The sequence below is a fragment of the Schistocerca cancellata genome, chromosome 5 (assembly GCF_023864275.1).
Source record: "Schistocerca cancellata isolate TAMUIC-IGC-003103 chromosome 5, iqSchCanc2.1, whole genome shotgun sequence".
Taxonomy (NCBI): Eukaryota; Metazoa; Arthropoda; class Insecta; order Orthoptera; family Acrididae; genus Schistocerca; species Schistocerca cancellata.
In genome coordinates, this window is record NC_064630.1 from 804220965 (window position 1) to 804242161 (window position 21197).

The 21197-nt window shown below is 44.8% G+C and overlaps 1 protein-coding gene and 1 pseudogene across 1 annotated transcript in view; one reads left to right on the top strand and one right to left on the bottom strand.

Moving 5' to 3' along the window:
• The window catches only part of LOC126187578 (discoidin domain-containing receptor tyrosine kinase B-like), a 435420-nt gene that overhangs the window by 332371 nt on the left and 81852 nt on the right, over positions 1-21197 (bottom strand). The gene's annotated exons all lie outside the window — the stretch shown is intronic.
• Positions 10314-10431, top strand: LOC126189253 (5S ribosomal RNA; annotated as a pseudogene).

The window sequence follows — 21197 nt, forward strand, 5'->3', positions numbered from 1 at the left end:
AATAAACATGAAACAATCGACAATCACACCCGCGATATATATTGAACCATCACAGGTTAGCCACAACACATACTTTATCTCACATCACTAAAATGTACCTGATGAACACGGACGTTAATAATAACACCGTTTGATAGCAGTTTAACAGCGCCACAGTGGGTCACGCCCATGTAGAACACATTTAAAAAAAATTTAAAAATAGTTGTAGTCTTCGGAATTGAATAAATTATATATCTATTAAAAGGTAATAGTCTGCAGATTCAGAAAACGCAAAAAAGTAAAAATTGAACTTTTCATGATTTTGAGCCTTTCCGGAGCCCCTTAAGTCGAAGAGATTGCTTCAGTGATGAGAAGATATAAAACATTGAGGACAAATCATTGCTTTTGGGTGATGTGTCCGCTACTGCACGCCAGTCATACGGATATCGAACACCCGAGGAAGAATAAAATCCAGACAGACTTTTTTTCATCTTAAATTCTTGGTGAGACTTCTGTAACAGCTACGATGCCCAGGTGGTTTTTCATTGTCTCTTAAGCCCGCAACGAAAGAGAATGTAATTCTTAACATCGAAGAAATCATTTTGGATGAATATTTGCGTTTACTGTAGGACCCGTTCGGATGTCTGAGAGTATTAGCACACCGCTTCTGGAATTCGAGGAGGCGTGCCAGCCCTCGATCGAATCAGCCCAACAGATAAAGATGAGGTCTGGTGAGTCGGCTAGTTTGTATTTAGTTTCTAAATGCCTCCCCACATCCGACCAGGTAGAAACCAATTTAGTACCCGTATCTCATCTCAGTTACAAGATTCACAAACGTTTAGCAAACGTCCGTACACTATCACATGGGATAACACCAAATTCATGCAGTTGGGGCACACAAATTCCGTCTGGTGGGGGAGATGGGGGAGGAGGGGGAGGAGTGAGGAAGAGGTGGCGGCGGTACTGGTATCCCGCCATCCTCTACCACTAACATTGCCAAATCCCAAAATTAACATGCTGGCTCCATCAAGATACGGGATAAATGCCCAGAAATTAACAAAATGTGTGCATCTGTCTTACAGGTGAATCGGACTGTTTTGTAGAAGTTGGACTGCAGTTGTATGGTAGTCCAAAGATCACAGTGGCACACACAAGGCGGCAATGGACATCGATACTTCAGACTTTGGTGATGTCTCGCTACAATCCGCAGCGACGAATGGGAGAGTCTGAAGAAGTCAATACCTCTTTTTCAACAGAGCAGTGTCCTCGAAAGGAGGTCAATATAGAGCCGAGAATGGAAGCACTCTGTCCCAGGTCGAAACCTCAGCTGAAGCAGTCAACGTCATCGAGTAGAACTTAGGAGATATTCAAGCCTAAGATGTGTTGCAAATGTTGAACATTGTACTTCAAGTGAAGAGCTTGTTAATAAGTGCATCAGGTAATGCTTTAGCAGTCAGTGACACTTGTAAATTATCAAGCACTCCGGTGGTACAGCACTGTTGAAGTTAAATAAATCTTTTTATCATTTATGCAATAAAATTAACTACTATCTCATATTTTGTATGTCCAGTGAGTCATCTCCCAGGGCAATGGACGAACCCACAGTTATGCCTAGACGACAGCAATTTCGTCTGGTCTTAACAGATTATATAGGACAAGTTAAAATGAACATAGAGATTACAAACGGCTCTAGCTATTAAATGTATAGTGATAAATAGACAATAATTACGAAGAATGTATAACGAGGCACGAAATTTCCATTGTTATGGCCGGCCGGTGTGGCCGAGCGGTTCTAGGCGCTTCAGTCTGGAACCGCGCGACCGCTACGGTCGCAGGTTCGAATCCTGCCTCGGGCGTGTATGTGTGTGATGTCCTTAGGTTAGTTAGGTTTAAGTAGTTCTAAGTTCCAGGGGACTGCTGATGACCTCAGATGTTAAGTCTCATAGTGCTCAGAGCCATTTGAACCATTGTTATGCAAGGGGAGAGGGTGGGGACCTAATCGAAAACCGGTGCATGCGCGGTGCTGCTAAAAGTAAAAAAAAAGTTCCTTGTGAAAATCTAAAATGGCAGATCCAATTGAAAAGGCTTTCTGTGTGGCAGAATATATCAACTGTCATTCTCCCGCAGTGCGAGCACATTTCGCCATCAATAGAATCAAATATCTCGAATCATCCACCAACAGCTAATCTGTTGTGCGGCGACAATCACAAAAATTGCAAGACCCATTTTTTCTGCAAGTGTTGCAACAAACACTTATCTGGGCATAACTGAGCAGTGGCTGATGTCACAGCTTGAAACGTCTTCTGATTATTATTTCAGAAAGAAGCAGCTGCCCCCACCTGCCGTTACCCTGTCCCATCCACATTTTGATGCGGTAGTTCGCACATTTCAAAATTAACACCTCGCAACTGTTGAATCAATCATACTTTATAGGAGGACGCTGTGATTTCATCTTGGCCACCTTTACATCCGAACCTGATAGACATGGATTTTTTATGAAGTTACATGGAGATAATTAGTATCTGCATCGTTCGTCAAGAGTAATTTGAGAACTGAAAATTCGCATATACAGGGTGATTCAAAAAGAATACCACAAATTTAGGAATTTAAAACTCTGCAACGACAAAAGGCAGAGCTAAGCACTATCTGTCAGCGAATTAAGGGAGCTATAAAGTTTCATTTATTTGTACATTTGTTCGCTTGAGGCGCTGTTGACTAGGCGTCAGCGTCAGTTGATGCTAAGATGGCGACCGCTCAACAGAAAGCTTTTTGTGTTATTGAGTACGGCAGAAGTGAATCGACGACAGTTGTTCAGCGTGCATTTCGAACGAAGTATGGTGTTAAACCTCCTGATAGGTGGTATAAACAGTTTACAGAGAATGGGTGTTTGTGCAAAGGGAAAAGTTCTGGACGGCCGAGAACGAGTGATGAAAATGTAGCACGCATCCAGCAAGCATTTGTTCGCAGCCCAGGAAAATCGACTCGCAGAGCTAGCAGAGAGCTGCAAATTCCACAATCTGTCCGTAACTACCTGAACGTCAACTACCCGAGGCGATGGATCGGCCGCCAGGCAGCCCGTGACAGAGCACTTCATTACTGGCCTCCAAGAAGCCCTGATCTTACCCCCTGCGATTTTTTCTCATGGGGGTATGTTAAGGACATGGTGTTTCGGCCACCTCTCCCAGCCACCATTGATGATTTTAAACGAGAAATAACAACAGCTATCCAAACTGTTACGCCTGATATGCTACAGAGAGTGTGGAACGAGTTGGAGTATCGGGTTGATATTGCTCGAGTGTGTGGAGGGGGCCATATTGAACATCTCTGAACTTGTTTTTGAGTGAAAAAAAACCTTTTTAAATACTCTTTGTAATGATGTATAACAGAAGGTTATATTATGTTTCTTTCATTAAATACACATTTTTAAAGTTGTGGTATTCTTTTTGAATCACCCTTTATATTGTAATCGCGTCAGTGACTCCACATACGATTTACAATGTATTCATTGTATTGAATTATCGCTCAGATATTATGAGTGTAACCAAGAGAATTCATACAGAACTCTCATACTGAACTCTTTTTTATATTATCTGTTTTTCTTACCTATTTATTATTGCGCATTAAATAGTTATAGCCGCGTGTAATAGCTGTATTCATTTCCAGTTGCCCAGTATAAGCGAATGTTTACATTGTTTCGCTAATTCCTATACAACCCTAAAAACGAAGCACACGCTCTAAGACAAAATTAATGACAAAATGATACTCTAGTGTGCTCAATCTATTTAAATTCAGGACCACCCATCGAAGCCCGTCATGGTGGGAAGGGAAGAACACACGCACTCGCTGGAACGTCTGCTTAGCCAGCCGGCCCCTGCTGCCTTAATGCCACGCTCTCTCTCTCCCTATTTCATGACGGGGCACTTTCGAAAGCACTTCCGTCTCCATGTAATTACATCCTACATGATCCTTGGAAGGCACACGCAATGTAGGAACAAAGCTCTGGGCCCTCTTTCGTTTACGTTTCGTTTAAGCTCAAGGACAGTACTAATAATGCATTCTTGTTAACGAGGATGAATTTCAACTCTTTCCCAAAACGAATGGCTCAACATAACCCACGAGGGAGCCGAAACAGTGACAAGGCAGTGTTTCCTAATGCAGGAGAGTGGTATTAATGTCGGGGCGAAATTTTCGCAGCAGGGAGACGGGCATGCAAAACACGGGGCGGGTCGTTACATGTAGAAACACAAGAATGCAAAGCAGGCTGTTTGATGTTGGCGCGCCTCTCGCGAAAATTCACGGTCAAAGGGCCGAGGCAAAGAGAATGCGATGGAAGAGGTGTCAGCTGGAGCCGACTTGACGCCGCTCTTTTGTCTGTTCCTGTGATAACTGCTAATTCCCTCTGCCCCCCCTTGCAGTGAGAGGTATCACAAAATGCTTCATTCGTGAAACAAAAATTGTCTGGATTAGTGGCTACGTTGATGAAATTATAATCGACGAACACATGGTGATCCAGAACGCCACTGACAAACTTTCAGAGGTGACAGTGTGGACCAAAACAAGAACAATGTCTAGTGTATAACGATTCCAAAATGCACAGGGCTACCTTAAGAATTATGAGCGCTTGTTGATCTTCGCTACTGAGAGACACATCGCTTCGACTGACTGTGGACTACGGACTAAAACAAGAAAGGAATGTCCAGTAAACATGGGCTCTGCATTTCAAACCTTAAGAGCCATGAGCACTTGTTCATCTTCGCTAAAGTCGAACACGTCTGTTCCACTGGCCAACTGCTCATAATTCTTAAGGTACGCTTTTTAAAGTCCATGTTTCTTCGACATTTATTATTGTTTTGGTAGTCGTAGCAAGATAGTTTGGCGAGAATTCTGGTTTATCCTGCATTCCTTCGGTCTTTCGGTTCTCACTGTGTACTGATGGCAGTCACGTTCTTGCTGGCGTAAGCTGTCTCCAACACAACGTTCGGAAAAGATGAAGCACGAAGGTCGATAGTAGGAGGTGGATCAAACTCGCCTATCATGGGAAAGGCCAGAGACACAACCGCAAGCAACACTCCGCCAATGTCCCCTCAACAGCAGGTATTTGGGCCGCCACTGCTGACCTGAGGGCCTCACTAACTCACACTCCAGTTTCGCGTCTGTCAGCATCACCGCAGAGCGGGTTCACTCGACATCACTGGCTATGGCAACGCACAGCGACCAGATTTGTGGCTATAGGAAGATTACCGATAATGTCTGCAAGAGGACTATTACTGGTCGGCTTGTACCACAAAACGTGGACTCCATTACAATTAAGTACAAATCTCCAATTCATGTAACTGAAGTGTGGTGACACTTGCTAGGTGGTAGCCTTTAAATCGGCCGCGGTCCGTTAGTATACGTCGGACCCGCGTGTCGCCACTATCAGTGATTGCAGACCGAGCGCCGCCACACGGCAGGTCTAGTCTAGAGACTCCCTAGCACTCGCCCCAGTTGTACAGCCGACTTTTCTAGCAATGGTTCACTGTCTACATACGCTCTCATTTGCAGAGACGACAGTTTAGCATAGCCTTCAGCTACGTCATTTGCTACGACCTAGCAAGGCGCCATATTCCGTTACTATAAGTACTATCTTCAAGAATGTCTTTTGAACAGATAATATTGTGACTCATGTACCGTCAAGAGCTACGTTCATCATTAATGGATTAAAGTTAAGTATCAAACTAATTACGCCCGCTTTCTGAATTCTCATTCCTTGTCATGTACCAGACCTCACGTCAGTATAGTTCTTCCCTCCTCACGCCAGCCTGCGTGAGCTAAAACGAGTGCACTTCGGCCTCCACTCGTAACACGGTGTTCGCTCTTCTGCTAACACAAAATGAAGAACAGTATTAATTCACGTGTGCCTTTGTGTTATAGAAAGAGGACACCGACCACCCATAATAACATCCTTTCCTTTGCTTCCTTACGGTACGACACTCTGCACATGAAGTCAGTGTTTATGCACATCGCCGGTACAAAAATAATTTTGTAATAATATGCTTAGAACTACCTGTAACGCCTTGCTTACATGTTGCAGTTATCATACGATAGTGAGAAACCATTAAGTTACTATTTCGCAGTAAAAAGACTGCCCTAGCATAGTGTAACATATGTAACACACACTGAGGTGACGAAGGTCGTGGGATACCTCCTAATATCGTGTCAGACCTCCTTTAGCCATTATAGTGCAGCAGCTCGACGTGGCATGGACTCAAAAAGTCGTTGGAAACCCCAGCAGAAATATTGATCCATGCTACTTCTATAGACGTTCACAGTTGTGAAAGTGATGCTGTTGCAGGATTTAGTGCACGAACTAACCTCTCTGTTAAGTTCCATAAATGTTCGACAGGATTCACGTAGGGCGATCTGGGTTGCCCAGTCATTCGCTCGAATTGTCCAGAGCGTTCTTCAAAGCAGTAGCGAACAGTTGTGGTCCAATGACATGACGCATTGTCATCCATAAAAATTGGACATTTGTTTGGGAACATGAAGTCCATGAATGGCGGCAAATGGTCTCCAAGTAGCCGAACATTCCTATTGTCAGTCAATGATATTTCCAGTTGCACCAGAACACCAAGACAAGATAAGACAAGACAAGAAATTTCATGTAAATACAACCCACATCGTTGTGGAACCATTACCAACTCGGTCACGTCCTCGTAGAGAACTTGCGTCTATGGCTTAGTGGGGCCCGCGCCATACTCGAATGCTACCATTAGCTCTTAGCAGCTGAAAGCAAGAGTCATCCGACCAGGCCACCGTTTTCGAGTCGTCTAGGATCCAGCGATGTTGTCACGGGTCCAGGAGAGGCGCTGCAGGAGATGTCGTGCAGTTAGCAACGACACTCATGTCAGTCGTCTGCCACCACAACCCATTAAAACCAAATTTCTCCGCACTGACTTTACGGATGTATGCCTGAAATTTGGTATTCTCGGAACAGTCTTGATACTGTGGGTCTCGGAATAGTTAATCCCCTTCTACAGGGTGAAAAGTATTTAAACCGACAAACTCTGGGAGGTTGTAGGAGACATCCAAACAAATATTTTCCCCTAATGTCATTTTTTCCTATGAGGAGTATTTAAACTGGTAGAGGAAGATTTCTGTGGCAGCAAATTAATTACACCAACAAACACTTTTCCATTTTTTTATGACCAAGAGACAACACATTAACACAACCCAATTTCAATTACAGCAGATTTTCAAAAATGCCTCCATTGTCACGCAAACAAAAGCTACACCGTCTGATCATGTTCTGTCTGACACGGGCAAAACCCCATGAGTATCCTGAATTGTCCCTGCTGCTGCTACTATCCGGGCAACCAGATCCCCTTCTGATGCAACAGGAGTTGCGTAAACAAGGTTGTGCATCTATACCCAAACAAAAATATCCAGAGGGGACATATCTGGGGATCGAGCAGGCCATGGTACAGCACCACCTCTGCCAATCCACGTTTCTGGGAACCGTCGGTCCAAGAATCGACGCACACGACGACTGAAATGTGCTGGCGCTTCGAGTCGTGCTTCGGTAGCTCAGATGGTAGAGCACTTGCCCGCGATAGGCAAAGGTTCCGAGTTCGAGTCTCGGTCGGGCACACAGTTTTAATCTGCCAGGAAGTTTCATATCAGCGCACACTCCGCTGCAGAGTGAAAATCTCATTCAGGAAACATCCCCCAGGCTGTGGCTAAGCCATGTCTCTGCAATATCCGTTCTTTCAGGAGTGCTAGTTCTGCAAGGTTCGCAGGAGAGCTTCTGTAAAGTTTGGAAGGTAGGAGACGAGATACTGGCAGAATTAAAGCTGTGATGACCGGGCGTGAGTCGTGCTTCGGTAGCTCAGATGGTAGAGCACTTGCCCGCGAAAGGCAAAGGTCCCGAGTTCGAGTCTCGGTCGGGCACACAATTTTAATCTGCCAGGAAGTTTTACATTAAAATAATAGATATATTGTTATAATATTGACAGTAAAAGCTAATTAAATGTTATAATCAGCTAGAATAACAACAATACGACCATATTTTTAACAAAGGAAATGAGCCTATTGTCGAGCGGCTCATCATCAGCCACACACTCCTATGGTCAATGCTAAGCGACGCTTGAGGTGGTGTGAATACGCCACTGGACGGAGGATGACCAGAAACGAGAGGTTTGGAGTGATGAATCACGCTATAGCCTGCGTCAGTCCGATGGAAGGGTTTGGGGTTGGTGAATACCTGAAAAACTTTACCTACCATCCCGTGTAGTACCAAGGTAGTAAGGTATGGAGGACGTGGTGTTATTTTATGGCCGTGTTTTTCGTGGTTAGGATGCCGTCCCCTTATTCTGCTGCCGGCCGCGGTGGTCTAGCGGTTCTAGGCGCTCAGTCCGGAACCGCGCGACTGTATACGGTCGAAGGTTCGAATCCTGCCTCGGGCATGGATATGTGTGATGTCCTTAGGTTAGTTAGGTTTAAGTAGTTGTAAGTTCTAGGGGACTGATGACCACAGATGTTTAGTCCCATAGTGCTCAGAGCCATTTGAACCATTTGAACCTTATTCTGCTGAGCAGCCCTCATAGATCGTTTGCATATGATGATGTTATTGTAAATAAATAGTACACGAGACACGTCCAAAGTAACCCAAATACGGAGCAAAACATATGCGTGAGTCGCCGGCAGACGGCATGGCAGAGTCCTCACTGGGCGCCCGCCTCCCACAGAAGAGAGTGTGGCAGATATGATACTCGAGTTGGGATGGAAGTCATTAAAGCAAAGACGTTTTTCGTCGCGGCGAGATCTATTTACGAAATTTCAGTCACCAACTTCCTCTTCCGAATGCGAAAATATTTTGTCGACCTCAACCTACATAGGTAGGACTGATCATGAAAATAAAATAAGAGAAATCAGAGCTCGAACAGAAAGGTTTCAGTGTTCGTTTTTCCCGCGCGCTATTCGGGAGTGGAATGGTAGAGAGATAGTATGATTGTGGTTCGATTAACCCTCTGCCAAGCACTTAAATGTGAATTGCAGAGCAATCATCTAGATGTAGATGTAGATGTAGATGTAGACGTAGAAGGTTTCCAGCGGCCGGCCCGCGCTGATACAGTTGGCGTCCGATTCAAACACGCGCGGGGGACGATACTTCACTCGACTCACACGCATTACTCGCAAGAATGTCGTTTAAGCGTCTAGTAAGGTCATGCGAAGATTAAAACCTACTGCAAAATCAGTTAGAAACCTTGTCTATGTGGTGAGAAAAGTGACTATTGTCTCTGAGTAGGGAAAATTGTGACGTTATCCACATGTGTACTAATGGAAATCCGTTAAATTTAGAATACACGATGAATCACAAAAATTCAGACTGTGAATTCAAGTAAATTGCAAGGAACGACAGTTACAAACAATTTAGACTGGAACAATCACATAGACAATGTTGTGGGGAAGGGAAACCAAAGACTGCGTTTTATTGGCAGAACACTTGTTCCTCCTCTGCTAGAGTACTACTCTGCTGTATGGAGCCTTAGCAAATCGGATTGATGGAGGTCGTTGGAAAATTCCAAAAATGGCCATCTCGTTTTGTATTATTGCGAAACTAGGGAGAAAGTGTCACGAATATGATAAGCGACTTGTGGTGGAATTCGTTTAAACAAATGCGTTTTGCATTGCGGTGAGGTTTTCGCACGAAATTTTAACCATCAATTTTCCCCTTTGAAGGTGAAAATATTTTACTGTCGCCAACCTACATAAGAAGAAATGATCATCGTAATAAAGTAAGAGAAATCAGAGCTCATCCAAAAAAAAAGTGTTGATTTTTCCCACGCACTGTTAAAGAGTGGAACGGTAAAGAAACATATTGAAAGTGGTTTGAAGAACCGTCAGACAGGCGCTTAAGAGTTAATTGGTGAGTAGTGATGTGGATGAGACAGATGTAGACGTAGGTGTCCGGAGCGTATGGTGTGTACGCTTGTTGAATCACTTTTGAAGGAAACATTTATATCTGTCATGGACATTAAATCTATAAGAGCCGGCCGCGGTGGCCGAGCGGTTCTAGGCGCTCTCGCCCGGAACCGCGCTGCTGCTACGGTCGCAGGTTTGAATCCTGCCTCGAGCATGGATGTGTGTGATGACCTTAGGTTTCAGTAGTTCTAAGTCTAGGGGGACTGATGACCTCAGATGTTGAATGTCATAGTGCTCAGAGCCATTTGAGCCATATCTATAAGCCTTACTCATATCGTAACACGGAAATTAATACGTAAGATGCATGAGGAAACCGTTACACGTCTACTGTCACCACATTAGTTGAATTAGGCGCACGTGTATAGTTAATTGCGAACGGATTTGCCGCAGTGGTAACACCGGTTCCCGTCAGATCACCGAAGTTAAGCACTGTCGGACTGGGCTAGCACTTGGATGGGTGACCATCCGATCTGCCGGGCGCTGTTGGCAAGCGGAGTGCACTCGGCTCTTGTGAGGCAAACTGAGGAGCTACTTGATTGAGAAGCAGCGGTTCCGGTCTCGGAAACTGACATACGGCCGGGAGAGCGGTGTGCTGACCACATGCCTATCCATATCCGCATCCAATGACGCCTGCCCGCATCTCGTGGTCGTGCGGTAGCGTTCTCGCTTCCCACGCCCGGGCTCCCGGGTTCGATTCCCGGCGGGGTCAGGGATTTTCTCTGCCTCGTGATGGCTGGGTGTTGTGTGCTGTCCTTAGGTTAGTTAGGTTTAAGTAGTTCTAAGTCCTAGGGGACTTATGACCACAGCAGTTGTGTCCCATAGTGCTCAGAGCCGTTTGAACCAATGACGCCTGAGGACTGAGGATGACACGGCAGCCGGTTGGTACCGTTGGGCCTTCCAAGGCCTGTTCGGACGGAGTTTAGTTTAGTGTAGTATATAGTTCATTATACTGACAATCTTTGGTAGGACACTTTTATCGACGAAAATGTACTTTTTATCAAGATTGTGGGAGAACTGTAGATTGTCACGATGTCCGAAGGAATGAAATGGATACTGAAACTTTCGAGGACCTATGCCCTCCAAACTGAGCTTGTAAATTTCTTGCAGTAAATGCAGTAATTCAAACGCTTTTACATCCAACGCGCCTCATAATGCGATGAACATGTTTTTTTTCTTTTTTTCTTTTTTTTTAAAAAAAAGTTTAACAGAAATTTCTGTATGCGCTTGTAATATTACATTTCGTGTAGCTCGATTGGCTGATGCAGTTCTTCCAATTGACGACGACTTGCTTATCTCTAATAGTGGTGAGGGGATCTACTCTTCAATGTGTAATTCGAACCACGTGTGGTTGCAGGTGAACTTTCAGTTTATTGAGCAGTGATGAATAATATACTCCATGGTCCTGCCGGCATTCGATCCCGCTTCCTTTAGATTTACAAGCAGGCGCTTTTCCACCAGGACCGCGAGACTGGTCTGTTCACAGTGCGGTTTAAAAGTCTGTCAGTCAACTTACTTGATGCTTTAGTCGAAAAATAGTTTATCAGACGATCAAGTCCATGACCATGGCTTCAAAAGCTGACATTTTCCAAAATCGAACTTTTGCACAACGGGTACAAAAGGAGGCCAATTTAATTTTTAAAGACAAACAGTCGCGGCATAAAGCGGAGAATTTTTTTTTTTAAGTTCTGGGAGCGGCCGCCGTAATGCTTTGACCAATGAGCCGTATTCTCGCGAAACGACTACCGAACGAGACGTGAACGCTGGATGAAGTACGCGATAATCCAGTTCAAAGCCCGGCGTCAGAGTAATTCAGCTCTCTTTCCCCGCTTTCATCGATTCGGTCCCCTCCCCCCGGTTCCGCCTGTTTGTTTCACACCTGGTTCCCTGTGTACCCCAGCGAACGCTTTCAGAGACCAGCTTTTAATGGATTACCTCTGGTCGTAATTACGAACTTCCGGAGTATATAAAAGGCATTTATCGCTGCAGCATAAAAGTGAACTTCTCAGTTAGCGCTGGAGTATGGGTCGGAGCAAAGTGAGAAGATGAAAGCAGGCGACGAGAATGGCGGAGCCCGCGGCGTTGGCGTAATGACGGAGACCACTAAAACCGGCAGCCATTAGTGGCGGCATCTCTGCGCTAACAGCCTGCGTCCGGCCGAGTGCTGCGGAGCTGGCGTCACGTGACTTGGGGACTGGACTACCTGCAGGCACGGCGCTGACGCAAGCCACAGCACCCGCAAGACGCCACTCTACTGTGGGCTATAGTGTTTACCCCTTCACAGAGCCTAAAAGGAGGAAACACAAGAATAACCGAAAAACCTCGCGCCAACTACCGAAACAAGGTAATTTTCAGATTACCCCAGGGAAGTGTGATAGGACCGTATGTATGTAAATGACCTATTAGAAAGTTTCGCATGCTCCTTAAGATTGTTCACAGATGATGCGATTGTCTATAAAAATGTAACTACCGCCAGAAGACCGTATCGATTCGCAGAATGACGTGCAGAGAATTGATAGATGGTGCAAACTCTGGCAGTTGACACTGAACGGAAATAAATGTAACATACTGCGCATACATACGAAGAGAAAGCACTACTGTACAAGTACAACTTGGTCGAGAAATTTCAGGAAATAGTATCTGCCCTAAAATATCTAGGAGTGGCTATTCAGAGACAACTTAAGGTAAATGATCACATAAAACGAACAGCAGGAGAAGCAAATTGCCAGATTGAGATTAATAGGAAGAATCTGAAGGAAATGTAATTCATCCACAAAGGAAGTGTCTTATATGGCTCTTGTTCGACCAATTCTTCAGTACTGTTCATCAATATGGGATCTTTACGAGGAGGGACTGATACAAGAGACAGAGAAGATCCAACAAAGAGCGGCGCGTTTCGTCACGGTGTCGTTTAGCAGTCGCGAGAGCGTTACAGAGATGCTCAACAAACCCCATTGGCAGACGTTGCAAGAGAGGCGTTGTGCATCACAGAGAGGTTTACTACGGAAATTTCGTGAGAGCACTTTCCAGGAAGAGGCAGACATCATATTACTTCTTCATACATAAATCTCGCGTAATGACCACAAAGAGAAAATTTGGGAAATTAGAGCCAATACAGAGGCTTACCGATAGTCATTCTTCCCACGAGCCATTTGGTAATGGAACACCCACACATCATTAGGTGATTTGCGGAGTACGATGTAGATGCAGATGTACACTTTGTTTCCTGTAACTTGTTAGGAACTAAAAGAAATGGGTATTTTTTCAGAAACTGCACAACAATAAGGTTAGACATATGACCCCTCCCATTGATGCCCTGCCTCTAGTGAAATCTGCAACACATTTTTGTAATATTACAAATGATATATCAACATCTGCTGAGTGTAACAGAAAAGTACGGGAAAACTTTCAGGAAACAGTCCTCACACATATTGGCATGAATCCAGAAACGGTTTATTTCCATGCCAGAATTCGTTTCCTACTTCTCTTCATAATCTCATTAATTATGGAAAACACATAAAAACAGAACGTACCAGCATTACATCTTACACGAAATGTTCAAAACACCCTCTCGATTATGTTTGGCAGGAACCTACAGCAAGTTGTAATTCCTAAGTTCATGACCAGTGTTTGTTTTTCCATTTGAATGAAGCCACCATTTTTGCTCTGTTGTACAGGGAGGAACCACTAGCGACCGTTCAAAACTATTCGAGAAAATATGAATGACATCTGAAGCAACAAACGATCCTTATGCCTTTTCAGTGCTCCTGTTTCACGCCTTCCTGTGGTATGATCATGTAGGTTCAAAAAAAGGCTCTGAGCACTATGGGACTTAACTGCTGTGGTCATCAGTCCCCTAGAACTTAGAACTACTTAAACCTAACTAACCTAAGGACAACACACACATCCACGCCCGAGGCAGGATTCGAACCTGCGACTGTAGCGGTCGCGCGGCTCCAGACTGTAGCGCCTAGAACCGCTCGGCCACTCCGGCCGGCATGTTCATGTAGGGAACGCCATTGACACACATGTGAATAAAATGGCAAAGGATCCCTTTAAGGTCCCACGACCTCGACAAAACCCTCGTTCGCATCTGTCCATCTTTATTGAGAATATTAGAAACGTACCTCTACAGAGAAAACTGTGGTCTGAGGCACCTGTGGGGTAGGAAACCTCTTGACATACCTCCAGTTGCTTCCCTGCAGGCTCCTAGGAGTATTTCGCAGGTTATCTATGTAAAGGCACTATTTTAAACTCGGCCCCCGGTAGCTGAGTTGTCAGCGCGACAATTCTAAGGTCCTGGGTTCGATTCCCGGCTGGGTGGGAGATTTTCTCCGCTCAGGGATTGAGTGTTGTGCTGTCCTAATCGCCAGCTGGGGTGGCCGAGCGGTTCTAGGCGCTACAGTCTGGAACCGCGCAACCGCTACGGTCGCAAGTTCGAATCCTGCCTCGGGCATGGATGTGTGTGATGTTCTTAGGTTAGTTAGGTTGAAGTAGTTCTAAGTTCAAGGGGTCTGATGACCTCAGAAGTTAAGTCCCATAGTGCTCAGAGCCACTTTTTTGCTGTCCTAATCACCATCATTTCATCCCCATCGACGCGCAAGTCACCATAGTGGCGTGAAATCGTAAGACTTGGACCCGGCGAACCGTCTACCCGACGGGAGGCCCTAATCACACGATATTTACGTTTTACCATTTTAAAATACTCAATATACATGGACGGGTGCTATCGAGGGTTTTGGTGAACTTGAGTGCCTTGGAGGGACCCTTTGGCGTTTTCTTTATGCATGTATTAATGTCGGACTGCTTGTGATCACGCCGCAGGTGAGCGTGAAACGGGGCCACTGAAAAATCATGAGGACCGTTGCTGCTTCGTATCACATTCGGTCAACGTCGAATGGTTTTGAACGATCCATGGTACACTGGGGTAGAAACTGTGGACTCCAAAGGGGTGTCATCATGTTCAATAGGGCTCAGCTCCGTGACGTTTTGAATAGCCCACGAAGAGTTAACAGTGCCGATGGCTAAACAGAAAGTCGTTCTTTTCCTCACTGCACTGTAAACTATCGTTTCGGACCGCGACATACGTCGGAACCAACGTCTCAAGGAAATGGGTGGTTTCATAGATGCCCTTTATGCCACCCCATACGGCCTTCTCTTACCGATTCTGAACAGCAGTGCGTCTGAAATGTTTTCTTGTTCATCATAAGAGAACTGCTTGTCTTCAACGCTGGGCGTCGCAGTTCTGACCTCCACTGCAGGGGCATCAAAAGAACGAGTGAGATGTGGGTAAGAGGGGCTGTGACGACTTCTACGGTGCCCCTGGGAAGAACTGTGCTGAAATCTAGCGCCAATGTAACATCATTAACCCACTTTACAAATCACACGAACTTCTGAGTTCTTGCCTTGTTTTCGTATGTCTGGATGCCATCCTCTTTGAAGCCCGAGCCCGAGGATGGAGTTGAACCCTCACAGAATTTATTTATTCACTTGGTGATTCTGGAAGTCTAAGTGGCTCCGTTGCTTACGATTCATCATTTCTTTTATTTCACTTGCTGAAGGATTAGAATACGTTTTGTTTCACTTATTGTGTACCATCATTTCATTTGTTTCATTGTGGAGAATGTTTCTCTGGAGATTGTGTTCAGAAAAATTTGTCTGTCCCGTATACCTAGGTTGCTTTCTTGCGCCCACCAGCGGTGAACACATCAATTTCAATGAAATTCTGTTAAAAAGTAAATATTTGTCAAGATGATATAAAAGCACACGTAAGTACAAGTAACTACCGGTAATACGAACGCTTGATTTACAGCTTTTTGCAGCGTATCTTGGATAAAAGTGATGATGCAATCAAATTCATAGTTATATCAACAAATGCTATATGCTGCGGTTTTAGACAAAGCAAGGCATTTCGCTTTCGCCTTTACTAAATGGCTCTGAGCACTATGGGACTTAACTGCTGAGGTCATCAGTCCCCTAGAACTTAGAACTACTTAAACCTAACTAACCTAAGGACATCACACACATCCATGCCCGAGGCAGGATTCGAACCTGCGACTGTAGCGGTCACGCGCTTCCAAACTGACGCGCTTAGAACCGCACGGCCACACCGGCCGGCTTCGCCTTTACTCTTCATTACTCTTACGGACACATTGATGAAAGAAATAAAGGAAGCAGAACGTTAAGATCTCAGTGCTTTTGCTTTTTCTGATGACATCTTCATATGCAAAGACACGGAAACAGAGGTTCAGGGGAGACTAGATTAATGGAATAAAAAATTTAAACAATTCAAGCTGACGAAGAGTAACAATGAGACTGTGATAATGAAGGTGAGTGGGACACCTACAGCATTCTGGAAGGAGAGAAGGTGTGGAAGGTTTCTGTTATGCGGGCACTCTCATATTAAATGGTTGAAGTGACAAACTAGATGCTTTAAACAGCGTAGCAAAAGGATCCAGCTGCTTCCATGAAGTACGAAACCCAATCTGGGACAAGGGAGTCCCTGTAAGATCTAAACAGATCATGGAACCTGTCTCCTGCCGTTCATGACGTATAGTCTGGAGACGTGTCTCACAAATAAAGAGAGAAGAGAGTCAAATATAAGCGTATGAAATGAAGTTCCTTCGGTGAGCTCTACAAAAAAACCGGGAGGGAGTCAGGAACCAATATCTTTAACTTTGACTACCGAGGAAAGAATAAGTCCTGCGAAGTGAAGTTGTTACGTCAAGTGAAGCGAATGCAGCCGACTCGAACTCCACGGCAGTATTTTCAGATGGAAGTACCAGGAAAAAGATCGACTGGGTGGCATAGATGAGATGGGTAGAGCAGATTAATGAAGATCTCAAGAGGAGAGGAATAATGAGGGATGCAATGGAGAGAGAAAAGGTATGTCAGGACAGAAATCAATGGAGGTATATCGTTCACACAATTCCCACCCTTCTCGCTGGAAGGGAATACTTTTGGTGATGATGATTAACCCAGTATTTAAGGGTGAGAGTGAGAGTATTTAAGAGTGAGAGTAGGAGAGTATCTGAGATTTAGCGATTTCCAACAAATTCTGCGCACAATTCTAAACTTTTTCGGTGTTTTTCCTAACTGATCTCAGGCCACAAAATAGTGAAAAAAGGTAATAATTTTATGGCTTAATACAGTTTTTTCGTTCAAGCAGTAAAAATCCAGAGTCAGGCACGACATTATAATTTATTAATTCTTTACTGCTAACTCAATCGGCAAAGGATTTTGCAGACAGTACCTATAAACACCGCTGAACATACCCGAGAAATTATATCATTACACTACACATACTTCCGGATATATAAATTTGTAAACATCGAGAAGCGTGATTGTTCTCCACATAAGATTTTCGTTCTATAAAGTATCGGGTTGGGGGAGGGAGTCAGTGGTCGTCCACCACCATAACCAGATTCTTACTTATCGGCCTTCAATACAATACCTCTCATTCTACGTAGTTGCTAGAGTGCACCAAGTAGCAAAGGTAAGTAAACACGTAATGCAAAGGAATGGCTGGGCGGCTGCCAGACTGAGTAAAGAGGCGGTAAGCAGGCGGTCGGCTGATTACAGCGGTGGCCAGAGTAACTGCGAGCGGGGCTCGGCTTGCGCCCGTGATGAGCTGCCGGTCGCTCGGCGTGCCTTTACGTTTCAATCGACGCGAGTTCGCTCAACTAACTGAGTTTGGGAGCGCAGGACACACTTTACTGGTCTGTACGGGCCCGTCGGACCGAATCGCCGCATCGGCTGTCAATTAGGCCCCTCTGACCAGATTGTATGGCTGTGCTGGGATCAGCGGATGCGCGAGAGAACGTACGCGCGGTTGCCGCCGGCTGCATAGGGATTTGTCTGATGCGCGGACGAGCTCTAGTAGATCCGTCTGCTTTATTGTCCAGCATAAAGGCATATGGTCGCGCGCAGAAGGGCATTTCATGTTGTGGGGCCCGTTCCATTTGGAACTAATGTTTCATATCCGTCGTCATATCCGATCTCCGTTGCTTCGTGCAAGGGCATACTGAAGTGCACCGGATTTCTCATACTCAGATATCCACTGTGCGCCATCAACTCCGCTGTTCATAATACGCTATAAAAACCTAGTGTAAAACATATTTCATAACTCACGTGCCACTTTCAGTGGGCCTTCTTTTATTTCCTCAAAAGTACAGGGTGATTCAAAAAGAATACCACAACTTTAAAAATGTGTATTTAATGAAAGAAACATAATATAACCTTCTGTTATACATCATTACAAAGAGTATTTAAAAAGGTTTTTTTTCACTCAAAAACAAGTTCAGAGATGTTCAATATGGCCCCCTCCAGACACTCGAGCAATATCAACCCGATACTCCAACTCGTTCCACACTCTCTGTAGCATATCAGGCGTAGCAGTTTGGATAGCTGCTGTTATTTCTCGTTTCAAATCATCAATGGTGGCTGGGAGAGGTGGCCGAAACACCATATCCTTAACATACCCCCATAAGAAAAAATCGCAGGGGGTAAGATCAGGGCTTCTTGGAGGCCAGTGATAAAGTGCAGCTGCAGACAGTGCTTGAACCAATTTCAGACGATAAGGTTTCATAACTAACCTTTTTCGTAGGACTCTCCATACAGTTGATTGTGGAATTTGCAGCTCTCTGCTAGCTCTGCGAGTCGATTTTCCTGGGCTGCGAACAAATGCTTGCTGGATGCGTGCTACATTTTCATCACTCGTTCTCGGCCGTCCAGAACTTTTCCCTTTGCACAAACACCCATTCTCTGTAAACTGTTTACACCAACGTTTAATACACCACCTATGAGGAGGTTTAACACCATACTTCGTTCGAAATGTACGCTGAACAACTGTCGTCGATTCACTTCTGCCGTACTCAATAACACAAAAAGCTTTCTGTTGAGCGGTCGCCATCTTAGCATCAACTGACGCTGACGCCTAGTCAACAGCGCTCAAGCGAACAAATGTACAAATAAATGAAACTTTATAGTTCCCTTAATTCGCCGACAGATAGTGCTTAGCTCTGCCTTTTGTCGTTGCAGAGTTTTAAATTCCTAAAGTTGTGGTATTCTTTTTGAATCACCCTGTATTATAGAAGGTTCGTGATTGTTTTCGTATTATAGATATAAAAACATAAAATGTAGATTTTTTTAATTTGCCTACCTGGAACTGCATTGGTCAACAGAGTTAAAGAATTGTCTCCCACTGGAACACACAAGTTTGAAACTTGTCTCAGAGGTAGATACAACTTTCCTCTGTAATGGTGCAAAAGTGTGACGCCCTGCGACGTCTCCCTCTGGCTCGACGACGCTTAAGACAGCAAAGCGTCGATACATGAGAAAAAAAAGGCCACAGCTCAGACGTTCATATAACGTGTAAGATAGGTTAATGATGTCACATTGCCACCAAATTTCAGCACAATTCAGTCCAACACCGTCGTGGGCGTGTCACACGGTGGAAGGGTCGTCACACTTGCTCTTACCCACATTTCACCCCTTTTTCTGACGCTGCCGCGATGGAGGTCAGAACCGCAACGCACAGCGTCTAAATCATTTGGTTTTCTTATGGGCGCCGAGGAAAACATTTCAGACACTCTGGCACTCAGAATCGACATTAAAAGGCATCAGAGGGTGGCACAAAGTGCGTCAATGGAACCACCTCTTTCTGTGGGGCGTCGATTCCCAGACATTTAGCGGTCGAAAACAAGGAGTTCGCAGTGCAATAAGCAACAAGACGTCGATCTTGACAACGTTGCCACTCTTGACGCCTCCTGGGCGATCAACACTTCTGGACGGACATCACGGATTGCAACCCCATGGAACGTGATCTCACCCCTTTAGGATGCAGCGTGAACCCAGTTTTTGCTATCGTGTACAGGTTAGAACCACCAGCGATCGTTCAAAATGATTCGACGATTCAAATGGTTCTGAGCACTATGGAACTTAACTGCTGTGGTCATCAGTCCCCTAGAACTTAGAACTACTTAAACCTAACTAACCTAAGGACATCACACACATCCATGCCCGAGGCAGGATTCGAACCTGCGACCGTAGCAGTCGCGCGGTTCCGGACTACGCGCCTAGAACCGCGAGACCACCGCGGCCGGCAAAATGATTCGACGAAATTTGAATATGATCCGCAGCAGCAAAGTGTGTTTGTCGTTTTTCAGCCAACCTATTTCGCTTCCTTCTGCGACTTGAAGTCTATGACACTCAGACAATAGGCAGTTTCTTGTTCAATGCAAAAGATAAACAACAAGCTATCGCAAAAAGTGGCTTTCATAAAATCACATGTCGTGAGTATCAGTCTTGCTCCTTTGGACAGACGGGCAGGTCAATCTGCTCCAGGTTTAAAGAACACCACAGAAGCTGGAGATTGAAGAAGCCTGGTTCAGCCGTTGCCTAAAGAATAACCACATACACACAATAGATGTACAAGTCCTACACACAGAGACAAAGGGGGCCAAACTGAACCAATTAGAAATATTCGAAATTAAAAGACAGATCTGTATGTCCCCGCACGTATTATTGAATGAGCAAACCCAGTTCAATTATTCACCTCTTTTACATGAGATCAAAACCCAGGATAGAAGCAAAACTTTCGGTCCCAGTCCTTCGGAGTGAAAAAGCCCTTGGTGATGCATAACTTTAGTCTGGTCATTGTAGTGTAATTGCTGAATGTGTAATAATGTACGTAATTTGTTAAAAAAATGGTCACTGACGTAACTGCACATTAAGCTATGGATCGATACCTTAACAAGTTGAGATGGTTGTCTTTGCCTTGTCACCACTGGCAGGACACTTGGAAAATGTAACAGAGCCTAAGGAGACTGCCTACATTACGCTTGTCCGTCCTCTTTTAGAATGCTGTTGCGCGGTGTGGGGTCCTTCCCAGATAGGAGTGACTGAGTACATCGAAAGAGTTCAGAGAAAGCCAGCAAGTTTTGTATTATGGCGAAATATCGGAGAGAGTGTCACAGAAATAATACAGGATTTGGGATGGACATTAAAAGAAAGGCGTTTTTTCGTTGCCAGGGAATCTTCTCACGAAATGCCAAACACCAACTTTCTCCACCGAATGCGAAAATATTTTGTTGACACCGAATTACATACGGAGGAAGGATCACAAAGATAAAATAAGGGAAATCAGAGCTCGTACGGAAAGATATAGGTGTTCATTCTTCCTGCGCGCTATACGAGATTGGAATAATAGAGAATTGTGAAGGTGGTTCGATGAACCCCCTTCCAGGCACTTAAATGTG